Source organism: Ammospiza nelsoni, chromosome 1 (assembly GCF_027579445.1).
Source record: "Ammospiza nelsoni isolate bAmmNel1 chromosome 1, bAmmNel1.pri, whole genome shotgun sequence".
Lineage (NCBI taxonomy): Eukaryota > Metazoa > Chordata > Aves > Passeriformes > Passerellidae > Ammospiza > Ammospiza nelsoni.
In genome coordinates this window covers 81,464,507-81,483,764 of record NC_080633.1, presented here as the reverse complement: position 1 = coordinate 81,483,764, position 19,258 = coordinate 81,464,507, and the positions used below count along the sequence as shown (strand labels likewise).

The following is a 19,258-nucleotide window of genomic DNA, read 5'->3' as shown; positions in this document are numbered from 1 at the left end:
CTTCAAGTGAATTTTTCCACTCTAGGTTTACAGGTAAAATCATTCATGGAAATAGCTTTGGACTTCATGTCCCTAAAACCAGACATACACACAGACTGTCTACATGATATATTTAGTTATTATATGCCTTTTCCCCAAGAGGTTTTTTTTTTTGTGACATAGAAATATTTTGACCATTTTCCATCTAGTGATACATTTTTAAGCTAAAAAAGGGAAATTAGGGAAACTCGGAAAAAGAGGTAACTTACAAAAAAGTTCTCTGTTGCAGTTACTGTGATCATCTGGGACCTCATTGCCAAAAAAACCCTGGCAGACCTGTTGCAGACTTCAGCTATAATATTTGGCTAAATATAATACTGATCACAGTATCCTTCCTAAATTATAAAAATTTTTCTGCACTGAGGCCAAGTTTACGTCACAAGGGAAATTCACAGCATCTCTCCAATCTGTCCCAAGCACACTTTAAATACAACAATTCCCAACAACATTTCAGGGAAGGAAGACTTATCTTACAATAATAATGAATTGCTACAGAAAGAGGGATTATTTATTCTTTTCTCATATGTGACATTTGCCAGATTGAGTGTTGTCACTACAGCTGTGTCTTTATGGAGATTCAGAATACGAATATGAGATGTAAAACACCACTCAGAATTTCATTGGTTATTTCTCCTCTGCCAAAACGTAAGTTAACTCATAAATATTAGAATTCATATTAAATATTTAATACAAAGAAACCATAAAGATGTAGTAATAAATCACATATGGACTATTCCAATGAATTTTTAGATGATACAGACTGCTGGAAATCTTTGCAAGAGACATCTTTATTTGCATAAGTTCAGAAAGATTTTAACATTTAATTGATGCTTGGAAAAGTTAGAGAACATTGTAAAAAGTATCAGGGAAGGCTACAAACTTCAGTAGCCAAAGATTGTGAACATCATTGTTTCCAGTTAACCATAACTCTGTCAACAGGTGAAAAGAAAGAGATTCACTGGGCACACTTTTTTTAATGTTTGAATTGCTAGAGATCATAGAAACCTGACAGGGCATCTTCCTCTTACATCTGCTTTCTTTCAATTAACAATATTAACACTTCCTAACAGGTTCTTCAAACCTGTTAGACCTGCATTCTATAAAAACATCTCTAAACAAACCAAAGACATCTTCCAGATTTTTTTGTTTAAACAAAAATAAGAAATGAGAGCAAAATCCAATAAACTAACTGAAGACAAGTTAATTATCCTATCTCCATTTCTTATTTATTCTCATTTTCAATCCTAGATGCTAAATGCAGGTGTGGGTAATTTGGAGATCACACAAAATACCACAAGAAAACAGCCTGAATGACAAGACTACAGTACGTGTTGAAGTGTTGGAACTTGTACCAACAAATTCTCTTGAAAAGGAAATTTCCCCCTTCTCAACATGTGTACTACTTAATCCAACCAAGAAACAAACCAACCAAAACCAAACCAAACCAAAGGCCCATTATGTGCAGTGGTAAATTATGGGCTCTAACCATCTGCTCAGGTTTGTCTTCCTCATGTCCTGGAATCCAGAACAGAACAGGCAATGAGGGGGCAAAAGGAAAAAGGTCCCTTCATCAAAGGAAGAGTTAATTGCTCTGAGGTACCTGAAGCCTCTACATGGTATTTAAGTATGAAAACAAGCTCTCCCTTCTTTTACACTTTGATCTCTCAAAGCAGTCAGCACATGAGTGAATTATGGCTACTTGTTGCAAATGGATGTGTGCACACTGGATGTAAGTAGAAAATCAATTCAGAAAATAAGCCCTTAGCACTGAATACTGAGTTTGTTAAGTAACCAGTTTTGGGAGATAATGAAAAAAGCAGGAAAAGAACTTTAAAAATTTAGCCCTAGTATGCACTGTCATTTTAAGCAGATGGTCTCTAAGATGATTTTATTTTTAGTAGTTTCTAAATGAAATACAGTAACTACATAAAACAAACAAAAACTTCTGTCAACAGTTAGGGCTGCCTGGATAATTGTGATAATTTTAGCCACCTTCAGGGCAAGAAAGAGTAGTTTCTAGGAGTTTAAATTTTTCATTTGTTTTATATAAGCATTTTATAGGTGGAAAAAAGTGAGAATGAGAAAGAGGATTTTTTTTTAAGAACAGCAAGTTTGCAGCTCTATTAACATTTTTTTTTTAATTAAATATAGGTTAATTTTTTTTAATTTAGCCTTATTATTAAAAGTTAAAAAGACTACTTAATGAAGTCATCTGGCAGATGCCTGGAGAAGGAAGGAGGACTGGTATTCCTTAAAGACAAAGGCACAAAATGTATGTGGAACAATTTGCATGGATGTGGGGGAAAATCAAGGCCATGCCTCCAAGCATACCTACTTAAATGACAAAAAAAATGTACTAAAATAGAGAGCCAAACAAAAAGTAACAACTAGTAAGAAAGACCTGGAATTCAGTGAGTGATCTTTTACTCCCTACCAACGAAACGCAGTAGGGTCAGTATTTGACAGAGATGAGATGAAAGGAAAGTAGAAGGTTAATGAAAGTAGAAGGTTAATGAAAATCCAATCTACCTTGATTTCTGTGAAACGTCTGATACTGTGTCACATGCAAATTGACAAAACTTGCATTTAGTAAAATTATAAAGTAGAATTAAGCGGAATTTGAAATCACAGTGAACACCCTAAACAAACACTATCTAAGCCTGTGTCCCTTATTAAAACATCAGCATGCTTACAAAATCTGAGCGAGGCAATCCACACAGATGGTGAAACAAGCTGAAAGGCTAGAGTAAATCTGAATCTGAGGAGGTGTGTGGCATTTTGAGAATGTTAACAAAGTATCTGTGTGGTTGATCCAAAAATTAAGAGTAAGGTAGTAGCTGCACACACAAGATCTTTTCCTAATCTACCATTTGCCTATGATTTCCCTGGAGTAAGAGCACTAATCCATTTAGGTCAGCCAAAGGCTTCTGCTGGCAGTGTGAGTTTGTCCACAAGAGAATCCGAGCTGTACAAGAACTTCACAGTTTGTCTGGAAAGCAGCATTTCCCATGGACTCCAAATATTTTGGCAGGTTGTAAAAGTACATTTTTTCTAGGAAGCATCTTCATCTGAGGAGACTGACTGGAACACAGCAAGGTGTTCCAACCTTCTTTTTTTATGATAATTGTGGTCTAGGATTGTAGGATTGATCTGATTTTGAATCCTGCAGAAGGTTTTAGCTTGAAGTGGTGACCAAGGCAGATGATCCAGGGACGACACCAGACTGCTGCTCCTGTAAGTATAAGAGGAACCAAGGGGGAGCTCAAAGCTCTATGTAAACTGGCAATATATATGCCTAGAATGATTCCAAAAGGCTATGCCATATTATGGAAAACTGAAGAGAATCAAGGAGGAGTTCTACACAAGACACAACTCTGGCATAGAAGCAGTAGCACTGAGAAATCCAGGCTGACTTGGGTACTGCAAGTAATGCACTGAAAACAGGTCCTGCTCCTGCTATCATATCACATATACAGACCAGGAAGTAAGAGAGATGCAAACTTAAAAGAGAATGTTTGCAATACAGCTGGGTGCATTGGCTCTGTGGGTTCACTGAGAAGTGCTGCTGAACACAGAAGATGTACTGCATCTGAATATTTGCTTTAATTATGCCAGAATTTTCTCCTTTCGCTACTGAAAATGCTGATGGTACACAGAAAAGCAAAACCAAAAATCCTGTTACATATATATATCTGCACTGATTTTAAAAAGGCTACTAAGTGAGTTTTAAAACCACAGGTCTCCAGCTGGTAACTAAGGATACTGATTGCTTCTACAAAGCATTGCAAGAGCAGGTGTGATGGCTCTGTCTACTCCCCAGCCATTGGTCACAGTGAATCTCACGAGAGCTTGGTTCTTATTTCTGATTTACATTATTAGAGCAGAACATTCACATCTGATCAGGCAGTTGGCACAGGCAAGCACTGACATCCAGAGCTATTCCTGTCTCTGCAGCATTCCCCAAAGGCAGTGCTGTGAAGACGCCCGCTATAAAGAACCATATGCTTGACAAAGACTGAACTACCACCAAGCATTTATCAAACAAAGGGAATGCACAATTTTTTATTACAAGACTGTTTACACCAAACTCGCCTGTGTGTTTCTGGTTGTCTTAATATGCATGTGAAACTGTCTTAAACTGGAGAAGGAAAGTTTTTCATATATGAAGTGGTGCTCAAAAGCAAAGGCAATTCAATTTGAGCTAAGATTATTTCCTCAATTTTTACCTCATATACATTGTGGCATTGTTAATGCCAGTTTAAAAGACTTTCTGTTGAATTTATGCCTACAGACATAGACCCTTCTGTTTGCTTCCTCCCTCAATTCAATAAAGTCTGAAAATCTCTTTTCTCTCATTTCAGAAAGGAGAGCTGTGAAAATGGTTTTCTGGTAGTACTAAAAGAAAATAAACTACATGTAGCTCAGGATCAAACAAGGAGAACTAATCAAAAGCCAAGAGAAGATCAAAGAACCAGCTTCTGTGTTTAAAGGGAGAAATTAACTTCTATTAAAATATTTGGAAGGCAATATACCAATACTACAAGAATCTCTCTCTAAGGACCTGGTACATAAAAAAAAAAAAAAAAAAACAACATAGGAAGTTACACCCAAATAGAAAAAGAAATCAAGAATACTTAAACATAATCCACAGAAAATGTACGTGATATAAAGAGGAAGGAGCCATCTAACAACTCCATTTCCTTATTTTCTTTCTGTGGTTCTCTGACAGTCGGTCAAACACAAGAGAACACAGACTTATTATACTTAATTTATTGTGAGTTAAATTTGAAGTGCTTCCTTGAAGTACTTTCTCTTTTTCAAACACACTTCTCCATATATATACACACATACACAGAGATTGCCAGCCCGCTCCGAATGATCTCCTACAGTTTGAGAGGAGGCAGAACCACTATACTTTGAAAATGGAACACATGAATACCGGGTAACTTCAGCACTCAATTTTAGGAAACAAAACTGATATGTCAATCTCTCTTCCTCTCACCTTGGAAAACCCTCAAAACCCTTCAGCATACTCACTTTCCCAGTCAAACCTGGTCAAAGGAGTGAACCCTAACAAGCAATTGATCATCATCCTCAGACCCATGGTGACACAAACAACACATAACCCAGCACAAAGTGTAGTAATGGCCTGTTTGGGCCTAATGCAAACCCCTTAGGAGGGAAATAAACCCTTATCAGCAGACAGCTCCCTATGCTTCTCTTTTTTGTCCTTTCAAATTAGATAAGCCAAAACTTACTGAAAAAGTAAGGAACAAAATAATCTGACATAGTTTAGTCTAAATTTGGAAGCACCAGAAGGACGACAGAGAAAAGGCACTGAAGATGTATTTTCTATGAATAAAAACATTAAGTTCATATGAAACAAAGAAATATGTTATTGTTTATTCCAACCTGAAAACTGTAGCCTATGTGGGGCTGGTCAGAGGTAATCCACCATCACACAGACTGAATGTGAACATCTCACCAAACCTGTGATTTCAGAATCTTGCAAATCTTTACCATTTCTTTCTTCCTCTAAAAGAGCTCTTTACACTTTCTGAAAAGCTGCTCTTGTTAGAGCTTTTCAAATTCAACATGACTGTATGTAAAACATGAAAAAGTTTTTGGCACTCCTGCCAAAAATTTGGATGTTGTTCTTGGGTTATGACATTTTCCTTTGTTTATGCTTTCATGTGGCCTAAACTAAAACTGCCATGCAGTAGTGCTTACACAGATTCAGCACTATGTGGTTTTTACAATACATTCGTGTCTGCTAATGAGGTGCAGAGAAGGATGTGATGTGCAGGTGCACAGGATTCTTGTCAAGCAGCGATGGAGATGCTCAGCATGTCCCAGGTTCTTAAGACAACCCTAAACCTGTGGTCTCAGGGTTAATCCAGTACTTCAAAAACTTACATCTTGAATACAGCAAAGGGCTAAAACTGGCTTGTACAATGGCAAATATACCCTCCTGCAGTTCTGCCTTTGTATCCTCGACATTTTCTCTGATAAGGCATCACTCTTCTGCTATTTAGATTTTAGAATTAAAAAAACCCTAAGAGGTGAGCATGTGAAGAGGCAAGATGAGAACTATTTCAACATAACAAAAATGGCCTGGAGCTGAACCATCTTTAGATTTTGCGAACATTTCATTAGGCGGAAAAGATTTTAAAGATGATTTAGTTGAGTAAAGATTATCAATTGACACTGGACAATGTGTTACTACTTACAGCTCCAGGTTACTGCCTTCAATACAACGTGGTTATATTCAGAGTATAAGTATCATCTACTCAAGGTTACCCTCATTTCATTTACAAATGTTGTTTTTATGAACATTTATGAAATATTTTTTTCACTCAAAATTGGTACTGATCTATATATTAATTCTCTCATACCTTGTGAGGGAGCTTGCATTACTTATTCTTATGAGAAAAGTTGCCTGTACGGCGAGGTAACCATACCCTCAGCACCTGGTACAATGTTATCTCTCCTCTAGACTGTGTTTGGAGCAGGGACTTCAGTGCTTTAGACTATCTCTTTCCCATTTGTATTACTTGGTTTGTTTAGTTTGTTTTAGTTAGAAAGTGGTATTTGTCTTTTGGGGCTGTTGAGTTGAAACTCTTGAAAAACTTGTTTTATCTGTTCCTCTGCAGGTATTTGCATATACAGGGACTCCCTCTGCGAAAGCAAGTAAGAGCCAAATTAGCTAAACTATCAAGATGTCTTTAAGCTGCCTAATTTATCTTCTTTTTTCCTGTGATGAATAACATTTTTCTGACCTCCAACTACCACAGGGCCTTACAGTAGCTTAATACATTGCAGCTGTGAAAATGTGCCAAGTTAACCCTTCCCTGGGAGACCAGCTTGCACTTGGCCTCCCTCCATCTACAGGAGTTCACACATCACAGGGCAGATTCCAGGAGATTGTGAAATGTTATTCCACTGGCAGCACTGCTGTTACAGATGCAGATATGTTTTCCTCATAGATCAGAAAGGTGGGAACATAGGCAGGAGATCAGAACAGTACACAGATCTCGGGGATTCCAGCCTTGACTCTGTCATTGACTTACACTGTCAGACAGAATTATTTACTTTAATGCCTTTCTCTGAGGTTTGAGAAGTTTTCCACCTCCACAGCCCCATAAATCAAAGCTGTCTCCTTTACCAGAACTACTGTTACAACTAAGAGGCTCCTAAACCATTCTGTATTTCAACAACAGGGGAAAAAAAACGCTTTTGCGCCTCTGCTCCTATATGGCCATATAGAAATGTATCCTTTCTAAAGAACAAATGTTACTCCACAAACCCCTGACTTCCCTAGGAAAATGGGAGAAGCATTTTAGAAAGGAAGATATTTAATTTCCCTACACGTATGATAACACCTAAACATTGCAGCTATAAAAAAAGAAAGTGAAAAAAAGCAGCAGGAACATTCAAACATTAGCCTAACAGCACCAATGTTAATGACTGAAACCACATTCATCTACAGGAGGGGAAGCTGGCATGCACAGTGTTCCCTGAAAGGCTCAAAGCATCCACATTATTTTTTTTAATAACCAGAAACATGAAAAGTTCCCAAAAGGTTTTGAGGCACTGCACCTCTCTCCAGTCAAAGCTTTTCAATGTTGTGCAATTAAGCAGCATGAGTTTCACAATAAGGGATGTGACAACACATGGTTTGTCTCTCCCTGCTGCTCTCTTTGCCTGATCAAGCTTCTGGCTCCAGATCCCAAGTTCGATGGCAGTGACAGGAAAACTGCTTCTACCCTTTTCCAGCAGGGATGACAAAGTCAAGCTTTTAAAGGTTTAGGCAAACCAAGAAACAATGAAACTGGATGTTTCTCTCATGTTCTCAAATGTAAAGCTTGGACTTACCACTGCCTGGGTAACCTGGAACTGCCAAAGGAAAGCAGTGACCACCAACACCAGAAACTGGGTGTTTTCTATGTGTGCAAATAGTAAACAATGGGAAATTCCAACAGAGCATACAGTTAAGCATAAGCTGCAGAATTACTTTTTACAGTTGGGCTGGGGCACCAGGAAAAGGCATTAATCTAAACTAACAGAAAGTCTTAATCCTAAATATCTTGTGTTATCTCAGTCCTTAAATGATTACTCCACTGAGTGCACTATTGCCTTGATTTCTTGCTGCACAGCAGAAATCCAAACCATTCTCATCCCCACGCATACATACCAGGCATCATTCTTATCTATGCAACATTTTCCAGCACTCCCTGTTTTCCTGAGCACAGTAAACTCTTCATAATAGGCATTCATTTGATGCTTAAGAATGAATATTAAACAGCAAAACTTAACAGTGACTCAAGATATTGATAAAAACAATACAAATTGATAAGTCCAGAATTTGTCCTGAAACACCATCTCTGGAAAGCTAAGAAAAAAGCTTATATAAATTTCTAACACTGAATTTTAAAAAAGAGAAACAACAAACAGTATTAATTTTCTTTTCTTACAACTAGACTCCTATTCAGTCTTTTGGAAAACTAAGGAATTAATTCTGTTCACTAAAGTTGCAAGCTGTACAGTACTATAAATGCCCTTGAAATTGCTTTTCTTGTCAAGGGGAAATACAGACTAATGGTTTTCCTGTGCTGCCTTTATTTCAGTTTTCATTAAGCATGGAAAAACTGATCTCTTGCATGCTAGCTTGATGTACCCCACTGTACAACCACCAAAACAATGCAATAATGCAAGACATACTTGACACTCATAAGACAGAAAGTTCATGGAGTCAGTACGGGGGGAGTTAAGTTGTTACAAAATTGCTCAAATAAAAGCCGTTGGATTGAAGAAAATGTATCTAACAGCAGTGAGTAGCGATACTCAAATACTATTGCTATTTCCCATCACATGCTTTTCAAAGCCTTGCAGAAATTCTAGGGAACTCTCCTAATGCAGTACATAGATATCATCATCTTCATGCCAAGCATGGGTAAAGACAGACAGTGCTTACATGACTCTCTGATAGAGAGGAAAAAAATTGGCAAAAGCTAAAAGGCTGCTATTAAATCCTCAGCCCCGGAACCCAGAGAGACTGATGCGCCATTAGCTGACTGCAAAAGGTTTTCAAGTATATCAAAAATGCAGAGAATCTGGACAGCACTTCAGGGGAGTGCAGGGCAAGAGGAGACCTTCTGGGCTGCCAAAGCCAACCTCTGACTGTGACCCTCCTGCTCTTTGGCATGGATGCTCCCACATCCATTCCTTAAGCTAAAGATGGCTTCTTGTAGCCATCAATTGGCTTGAATTTAAATCAATCTCAGATTCTGTTGATACAAACTAACAACAGTTTCATTTTATAAATAATAACAATAATAAAGATCTGTCACACATTCTTTCAGAAAAAGTGCTTTTTTTATTGGTATTGCTGTTTCTAACTGGGTACTTTGATTTCATCCTATTCTATGCAAAGCACCAACAAACACAATACATGTCCCACTTTTCTGAATATTAAGAAAACAAGGCTGTGCTTCAGCACTTAAAGGGGGAAATAAACAGAGAAAGGATGGTTTCTTGCTGGCTACCTAGCATGGTAATGTCTCTGATCTCTATTTGGGCCACAGGATAACTCAGAGAGCCTTCACAATGACTCAAAAGCCAGCAGAAGAATGATGAGTTTGTCAGTGGTTAAAGTACTACCAAGTTCTTGTCAACACCAGAGAAATCCACAACCCTGAACTGATGTATCAGCAACAAAAGCAGACCAACAACAGTGAATCTCGGCTGAAATCAGGAAGTATCTTACTAAAATTAATGCAAAAGCTGAATCAGAAAAAAAAATAAATTTACACGGATGATATTCAGATATGAATATGATATTTAGTGCAGAAGTAGGCTGCATCTTTTAAAAGAACCTAAAATAAACATTTCACATGTATATTTGATAGTTTTACCTGAGTAAAATCCAGCTCACAGAAAAACACCCTTTGAATGAGGAAAACTAGCTCCTCCCTTAATTGCCATCCTGCCAGGATACAATGGGGAGATAATTCTTCTACTCTTGAGTAAAAGAAGGAGGCTGCAGAATGTGCTGCACAGCATTTCTACAGAAACATTTCCAGCTGAACTGTGAAACACTGCATGTATCTAATAAATCCACTGGAGACAACAATCATGGCACTGACTCAGGGAATTGCCCTTATTAACAAATGACAGATATACTGCCAAGGAGCTGTCATTTGGAAATCAGAATCAATATCTTAAAGAGGCCTTTGAAACTTGAATATATTAAAGGAAAATGTGTGCCTCAATCTATCAAAAATCTTTCCTCAGCCAGTGGAAGTACAGCTATTGACACAAAAAGAATGAGTTACTGGTATTTTGCTCAGTTGCTACTTCTATGGTACTTATTTCCATACAACATGTTCTGGGTCGATTTTTCATCTGATATACTAAATTCCAGTGCCCATTCCTTTCACTGATCCAACAATTTAGCTGGTGAGTGACACTCTGCAACACGTTTTGCCAGCAGCAAGAATTACAGACTGTGAATCGTACCTTTCTCTTTTCACCTCAGAACTGATTCCTTTCAGACTTTGCTAATCTTTCCCTCAATATTTCCTTATTGGAACTGAAAGGACAACACCACTCCCTCAAACTTTGAAACTCTTCTCTCTGTGCTCAACTGATAGCACCAACTACAGCTAAAAAATCCTTCAAAGCAGAAAAAATAAGTTTTTTTGCACATTCTAATTTTACATTTTTGGTCATATTAGGAAAAACAGGTATGATTTGGAAATTCATATTGCAAATTCTTGTTGCAAATTCCAAAGCCAATTTCAAACATGACAAAGTTTGAAACAGACAACACGGATTTTCAGCTGTGTTGTCTGCACAAGGGAGACTGGAAGTGGCAAAAGTCTGAGATTATTTAGGTTTGTGTCAATACCTGCTGTTCATAAGTTTTGTTCTAATGGCAAATACAAATTCACCTAGGAGCTAGTGTTCTTGCTATAACTTGATAAAAATGAAACTGATATCCAATTTCATTAAAACTCACTGTGGAAAAGCCATGGAACTGTTCTGCAACAGAGGATATTATATCTGGTATTATTTATTTATTAGGGGAGTAATCACTATATAGGTATTGAAATTATTTTTCTCTGTTTCATAAAAATATGTCCCTCTTCTATGTTTTTTCATTTCAGCATAAAGAAAGATGATCATACAGTAAAGCCCTGTAGGCAACACTGCACATGAAGTTCAGAGCACACCAGACTTGTGTTTGAGATTGCACTTTTTAATCACTACTTTAATTTAAACTGGAGTCTCTTTCACTCCAAAGTCAATGGAAGGCATTATTATGCCCAGGGGTGGCTTAGAAAAATTTCTATATATGAATTTATATGCACAAATCAAGCTACTGTATTAGATTTTCCTAGAAACTGATACTAATATACATCAGGAGAATGTTCTGCAGCCTTCCTTTCACACTTGTGAACACCTGAGACATACAGCTATAAAGGGAATTTTTGGAACATATAAAATTACATGTTTGTTCGCAAACACCTCAAGGCTTTCAGTCTTTTAGATGGGGGTCAAGTAGTTCTGTGTTCTTTGGTTTTCAGGACTGTACCATGACTATGCACTACAATACTCTAAGAGATATTTAGTGGATGTATCTGAGCATAAAAGTAATTTGTTCTTTTCTTCCTAAAGCCATGCTAAGGACTAATGCCAGCTGGCTGACAAATACAAAAATTAAAGTTAGATATACAAGAAAATAAAGTCTCTATCTTAATTTGCTACACAATGAGATCCAAAGCAATTTAACTTTTGTGGAGAGTACAACAAGACACTGATGCTGTAACTGCTTTAGTATAAATTACAGATATAACTGTCAAACTGGCAACCACATGGATTACTTGCAAAATATATATTTTAAGTAGAAATAAAGTTTGTTAATTAGCGACTTGTGTCCATTGCAAGTTCCGACTAGGAAAACTAAGAAAAATTCCAGCAAAACAATAATTAAAGAGAGATTCAGAGTACACTCCCCATTGGCTTTGCAATATATTAATTTCTCAAGCTTTAGTACAACTGATTATATCTTTTTTTTTAATTTTTACGAGTAAATAGCAAAACTAATTAGCTGCACACTATTAAGTTAATGCACATTTATCTACAACAATTTGATTCTGACTGTGAAATAATCTTTCTAGCCCATAATTACACTCCAGCTTAATTAGCATAATTTCCGCCGCACATTCTTTAATAAAGAAGCTGACATAAGGGTTGTTCTAAAACACCAAGGATATTCTAAACAAGTAGAAAAAGGGAGACAGGCAGAGCTGCATTAAACACCTATTATGTTACTAAGATAGTACACATAAAACAAGAGTATGAATTCAATACTCTCTGTACCACCACAAGCATGTCAAGATGCTTTTGCTAAAGATAAGCAACATACTTGAAGGATTTGAGATGTCTCTCGTCCACTTCACTAGAAGTGGCTCCACATCCTTCACAGCTCCTTCCTCCCCCGCCACTGCATCTCACCCCCCTCACCACGGGTAGCCTGCAGATTATTCATTCTCCCACTCCGTGCATTAGCTTCCTTCAGAAAGAAAACACATACTGTCTTGCATTTCTTACACTAACTTAAGCACAGGCAGTCAAATTCCACTGAAGAGAGTCACTGTAGGTGAAAACACAAATCAGTCTCCAGGCTCATTTAGTCTTTGGTTTGCTAGTGAGGATTTAGCAACTGGGACTCCTATGGACACCTATTTCTAGTACCACCACACCAAACTAGTTTTCTATGGCCAATGCAGACAATGCATATGTGGACAATGGCACCTGAGTACTGCTGTGCTTGATATTAACACTGAGTTTGGAGGAGAGGCTCTGCCTCCCTCAGCAACCCTCTGATTCAACTCATTCTTCTCCTGCCAAAACCCATGATGAGCTGGGTGGCAGAGTGTATCTGACTACAAAATGTAATCTGGCTGTATCTGGGCTACAAAATGTAATCTCAACCATAACACAGTCACAAAATCTCTACTGACAGCAAAGAACTATAATTTAAAAAAACTGCAAACAAAGAAACTTTTTTGTCTTCACCCATCTGTTTCTAAGTAAAGGTCATTTAAATTTAATTGTTATCTGAAGTGCTCTTGGATTCTGTGAAAAATTTTGACTAAATCTATGCTGTTGGTGAGGATGTCCTTGTACTCCTCCACAGCTGAGAGTGGTGAATTTCACCTGAGAAGAATTTCCATTTATTGTGTGAAATGATGAAAGACTCTAAGATGATCAAAATCAGCAAGGTGATTTAAAGCCAAAGTTCTATTTTCATGTAATCTCATAAAGGATTTTAATTTAATCAGGTTTCCAAAATGCCTAAGACTCTCCTGAAAAAGCACAGACTTCAGCTTTTAAATCACAGAGGCACTTTTAATAACTTCACTTGCTCTAATTAACTTTTTATTTTGAGGTTAGTACTATTAGGCAAGACCTGGACCAAAATGATCTCTGCATACTAATCAGTCATGGACTGCTTCTGCTGCAACATAACATAGGAGGAGATGTCCTAGAAATTCAACAAAATTCAGAGCAACTGATAAAACAGGTCTTCGGAAAAAAAAAAAATCGGGAATTCCTATTTCAACAAACTGCTTTCTTCAGAATACATTCAACTAGGCAAGTTCTGCCTGATTAGAATTTAAGATAAGGAAATACGTCCTAAATTAGGTCCTAACAGAATTTTCGTTCAGACATATAAATGATGCATCAGCTACTGTCTCGACACTATACAAACAGCCCGTTCAACAGGTTCCAGAAGCGCAGGGGACACTGAAGATGCCCCGCGAAGCTGCTCCGCTGCCCGTCCCAGAAGTGATGCAATCCCACACTGAGGGAGCCCCTGCTTGGGCAAAGCAGGGAGGGAAGGAGGGACTGAGACCACGGCTAACCAGAACTACACCTGCAAAATCTGCTTGACCCTCAGGCCCAGGGCTGCTCAGGAGGATGCTCCTGAGACAGGCAGCTTGGGTCTAACCCAGCACCAGCCAGGTTTGCTTATAGCTGCAGCTGTGCAGCTCCCAGCGGTCTGCATTGCAAAGCCAGCAACAGCTGAGCCTTCTGTTCTCTTCCCTTTGAACTGGAGTTCCACACAGCAGAAATTAAAAGCTGCCTTGTCAGAAGACAAGCATTACCTTTTTTTGAAGGTAAACTTTCCTTGTGATAATTAAGATTAGAACACAGGAACAATAAAAATAGTAATATTTTTCAAAAGACTGAATTACCTTTGGAAATAAAATTTTATTTTAGCCAGCTGTTTAAAATCAGGTTATCTATAAAGATAGCATGGTAGCCAAGTTTCTTAAAAGATGCTAACAGTTTTGGCTGCCAAATTACAAGGGCCTGGCTGTGAGTCTTTGTTTGTCAACTGCACATCCAAAATGAATGCACCTAAAATTACTAGCCAATTTTGAAGACCTTGATCTGCGAGGTTTGTCTTGTTCTTTCTCTTTGACAGTTATTTACCTCTGCCAAATTTTCCTTGCAGACATCAGAGCACTGAGAAAAGAAGAAAGCAAATCAGCTTTGCCTTCAGTCCCGCAGCTTTGAGTTAGGAGATAAAGAGTTATGGCTTGAAGACATGAGATAAAAGCAAAGCAATATAGTCACAGCCACAAACGCCATGAATTAAACCAAGAAAAAACCCCTGTGGGTCAGACAGAGATCATGCAGAGTAAGCACAGAAAGAGACAAGGAAATGGGAGGCATAAATATATTGTTATTTTTTCCATGTCATTTCATATGTCTATACATCTGGTTTGCTACCTATTAAAAATAGCCCTTCTGAATGGCCCTTTTGAAAGATTTTTGAGACCTTGCTATAAAAATCACTGACTCCAGGGCAAAATGTTATTATCAGTGCTGCCACAGAAGTGCAGAGTAGTCACTGAGACCGAAATGGTTTTAAAGAGGGTGAAGATCTAAGACAAAAAAAAACCATCAGGAGGCAAATTATTGACTATCATTTGTTAAGCAAGCACTGTGCAAAAGAAAATGAGAGCAGCTTAGTAAAATGCAATTTGTTTCACATGCCTAAAGAAATTCTGTTTCTCAATTACGTTGTCAGGTATTTTGCCCTAAACTCAAATTTCCTTGGAATATAATCCTAACATCCCAGTTCTGAGAACTGATGCTGACTGGAGAATACAGGCACTACATGTATCTAAAGAGAGGATTAAGAAAAAATTCCTCACCTTATTAAAATTAATCCCAGTGTATGCAGCTGCAAAATGGTAAATTACAAATACTCACTGAGGACAGCCCTTAATAAAATAACACCTTAGGTCAGCATTTTACCTGATACCACATGGCTGACAAAATACATGAATGACTCTCCCAGTTGAATAATTGAAACTGGGTGGTTTCATGACTGTTTTAGCAAGTTAGACTAGCTCTTGATTTTTCCCATGATAATGGAATTACTCAGCAATACAGAGGCTGAAAATTTGGATTTTGCTTTACATACACTCAAGAGCAATGTAATGACAAATCTTGAACAGACCTGGGATGTAGACACAGGATAGCTGAGTATTTACGGGATACCAATCACCAGACTCACCAATACCTATCAGCCTGTACTGCCATCTGTTCAGCAGTCTCAACTGTTTACCAACTGGGAAGCATCTAAATACTACTCCCACCATTTTCCTTTAAAATACTTTCATCATCCACTACAACCAGATAAGCAGCTTACATTTCTAGAGAGTGCTGCTGGCCTTGGAACTGATGTCCTTCCACATCAATAAGGGATAACATTTTTAAGAGTCAAAATTTTACTTATCAATGTGGTTTCTCAGCACTAGATTTTCTTTTCAGACATTTTGATTTTTATATTATAGCCACATACTTGGATGGCATCTTTTATTTCATTTTAAGTGACAGTAAAATTAAAGTATCAAATAGTTTCTTTGTTGACTGAAATTCACTGCTGTGTGTTTCATTAATTGCAATTTATGTGTTAATAGTTTGACATTGCATTTTATCCAATGTTCTTTTTCCTCATAAATGGTATCTACAAGCATACAAAGCACGGCATTCAGACTGTCAGGGGGCTTTTTCATGAGGAAAGTCAAGTGTGAATGAGGGAGAACAAGGAACATGACAAGAAATTTTCCATTATTCTGGAGAAGACTTCTGAGAGTTGGAGATCAAATAAGCTGTGCGACTATTTAATGAGTAATTAACTGATCCTGGAAGGAGGACAAAAGTTTTGTGCAAGTGCCATGGGGGTATCAATAGAGAGGTAATACTCACCCAGGAAAAAAGCAATTGAACTAATCAAGCCATTTGCAAACTTTTATCCACAGCTGTGTTGAGTAATCGTTAAGAACACATTTATTACCACATTAAACCTTCTATGTCTTTCCAAGACTATCTTTGGTGCTTGGTAAAACTCATGAGCCAAATGTTTCTCTACCTTTAAGAATTTATTGACATACTGCAAATCTACTTTCTTCCTGACTTCTACACATCTCAAAATAAGGACTTTAAAGGAAAACCTCCTCTAAAATGCCTGTTGTGAGGTGAAGTCATGAGCCTTGCCCATGTAAAACATCCCCACTGGCTGTTTCTTTGGCAGACAACTGCTCATGATCTCCAGGTGTGACTGGACTGACTGACAGGCAGTTTCTTACACATCCAAGTGTTAAATCAAAGAGCTATATCACACTTCATTGTGGTGATTAGGCATAATCTAAAAACTCCAAAGCCCTGTTTAAACTCATGACCAGGCAACAGTGAGATAAATAACCCTCTGTGAAAACCACATGTCATATGAACCCCAGAGAAGAGGAATGCTCAGCCAGGAGCCTGTCCAAGCTGCTCAGCTTTCCTTTGGGTGTATCTGTCCATCTGGACTGTGACTGGACCAGGGTGTCCAGCCCTTGGAGATGCACTGACTGAAGTAGCTGCTGAAATGACCAAAACTATTTCAGCAAATCCCATTTTGTAGAGGTAACAGCTCATGGATTTTTAAAAAGCAATGCATTTTTAATGTTTGTAATGAAATCCAGAAGTTAAAAGTCTGTGATAATTCAAACATTTCCTAGAGGTGTAATGGAGGTAAAAAGCAATAATTATCAATATTTTCATGTGATACATTTTGAACAAGAATGCATAATAATGTTCTAAGACTCACTATTGCTGAAATTCAGATGGGGCCTCAGGAGTAAATAAGATCATTCATCACACAGCTCAGTGACAAGGACAGTGATACAGTTAAAAAAACCTTATGGCTCTCTGTGAGATCCATTTGACAGTGCTGGAAGTTAAGGACTAGCCAAAGGAATGCACAGAAAAACTAAATAATGACTTGCTTTCAGCAAAGCCTTGGTTTAAGGTATATTCAGAGCAAACTGGCCTTCAAGCATCTGCTGATATTTCGATTTCCATTTCAAAGGTGCTCACAGACATGGTAAGTAGACAAAAGAACTCCCAGCTATTCTCTCTTCCCTAAGAGAAAGCAAAACCTGTATATAACTATCTGCTCAAAGAATGTTGTCCTACCACTGCTAGATAAAAGGACATGGAAAAGATAACAATCCATCAGTGCAGAGCAGGGAGTTACCAGATTTAAACTCAGCAAGATCCAGTGAGAGAAGCAGCAATTAGATGTGGAACACTGCAGTCAGGGGACAGCTTTCTGAGCTGAGGATGCACACAGGCACGCACAGGATGCCAAGGCTGTACCAGCAGCTCCTAAGACACAAGAAAGTGGTGCCATAAAACACCCACAAGGAGCACTGAAATGTGCAGTCAGGCTTGACAATGTGTGCTGCTCAAAGGTTTGCTCACTTAATCACTAGGATTTCTGCATCTCCCTATGACCTTCTACTCTAGCTTTTAGTCTTTAAACAGAACATTCACTTTCCATATAGAAGATCTGCTACTATTTCAGTAAAAGATGTGAAGGCAGGGATGAGTTTTCTTCTCTTTTAAATAGTGGTGGATCCTATGTACAGATACAGAAATCCTTAAAAGTTACAGATACTTTTCCCTTTCTAAAATTTCACCATGCACATTAAAAATGACAATTAATAGTGCTAGATCTGGTAGTGGAATGCACTAGAAGATAATGAGGTCCAGCTGTCCAGACACAGAAATGGGGGAAAAAAATGAAAACCATCCATTAGCTTCAAAAAAGCACAAATATGTACACAGGGGGTTAAGCAAAAGAAGAACAAAACCAGATGATGTCTTCTGCACCATTCAACTGGACCCTGAAAATCATCAGTTTTTCTGGCATATATTTAACATGCCTTTTCTATTTCAGCAGAAAAAAATTAAAACATTTAATTTAGTTTGTATATGATACTGATATTAAAATAATTTCCATATATTTAAGTTAACTCAAGAACAGAGAACTCTCTGAAGTGGATGAAAAACAAGCAGCTAATACATACAACAGTCTTTACATTTTCAAACATGGCCAGTTAAAAAATATCTTTGCAACAGGAAGGAGGCCAAGTTGACACTGCCACTGCACTGAAGAGCCGTGTCCATACAAAGCCTTCTAACATGGGCTGTTGACACTTGGGAACAAGTGAGCTGTGTCCTGCTTCACAAAACAAGTGAGCTAAGAACAGCCAATTTTTAGAAGGATAGCACAGCCTTGAATTTGCACTATCTATTAGAGAGTATTCTGAATTTGGGATATATCCACTGCCTGTTGTTGATACAACACGTGCTTATGTGAGTCTTCTTTTACCACTGGTTAAACAAGATGGACAGTTAACATCTTTATACGCAAACTTTTCTTTTAGATTGTACATACATTCCTGTGACCATGAATTCAAATCAGGTTTAAGAAACTTGCACAAGGAGCCATTTAGCTTTAAAATGTTTCTTAGCCCTGGCTATATATGGAGCAAAAACCTGCAAACACTTGCAGTACTTCGTAATAAAATTAAAAGTCTGCCCACAACACTTTTGCTTTTCTTCTCAGTGTAACAGAGAGAATATAGAAAACTGACACAATTAATACTGTAGTTCTTCAGGGAAAAAACTTTTGAGGTTTTTAAAAATATTGTCATTAAGCATAGTACAGAATATATCAACATATTTATTTGAATCTGTGAGATAGCATCAATTAGCCACAGTGAGGCAGCCACTGAACTTGGCAGATTTGAAGCTTCTGACAGGTTACCAGGTATTTTTCTTCATTTTCTTCAGTTCAGTT

General features: G+C 37.8%; 1 protein-coding gene across 4 annotated transcripts in view; it reads right to left on the bottom strand.

The window, feature by feature from the left end:
* Positions 1-19,258, bottom strand: part of CTNND2 (catenin delta 2) — a 639,809-nt gene that overhangs the window by 163,477 nt on the left and 457,074 nt on the right. The window lies entirely within an intron of this gene.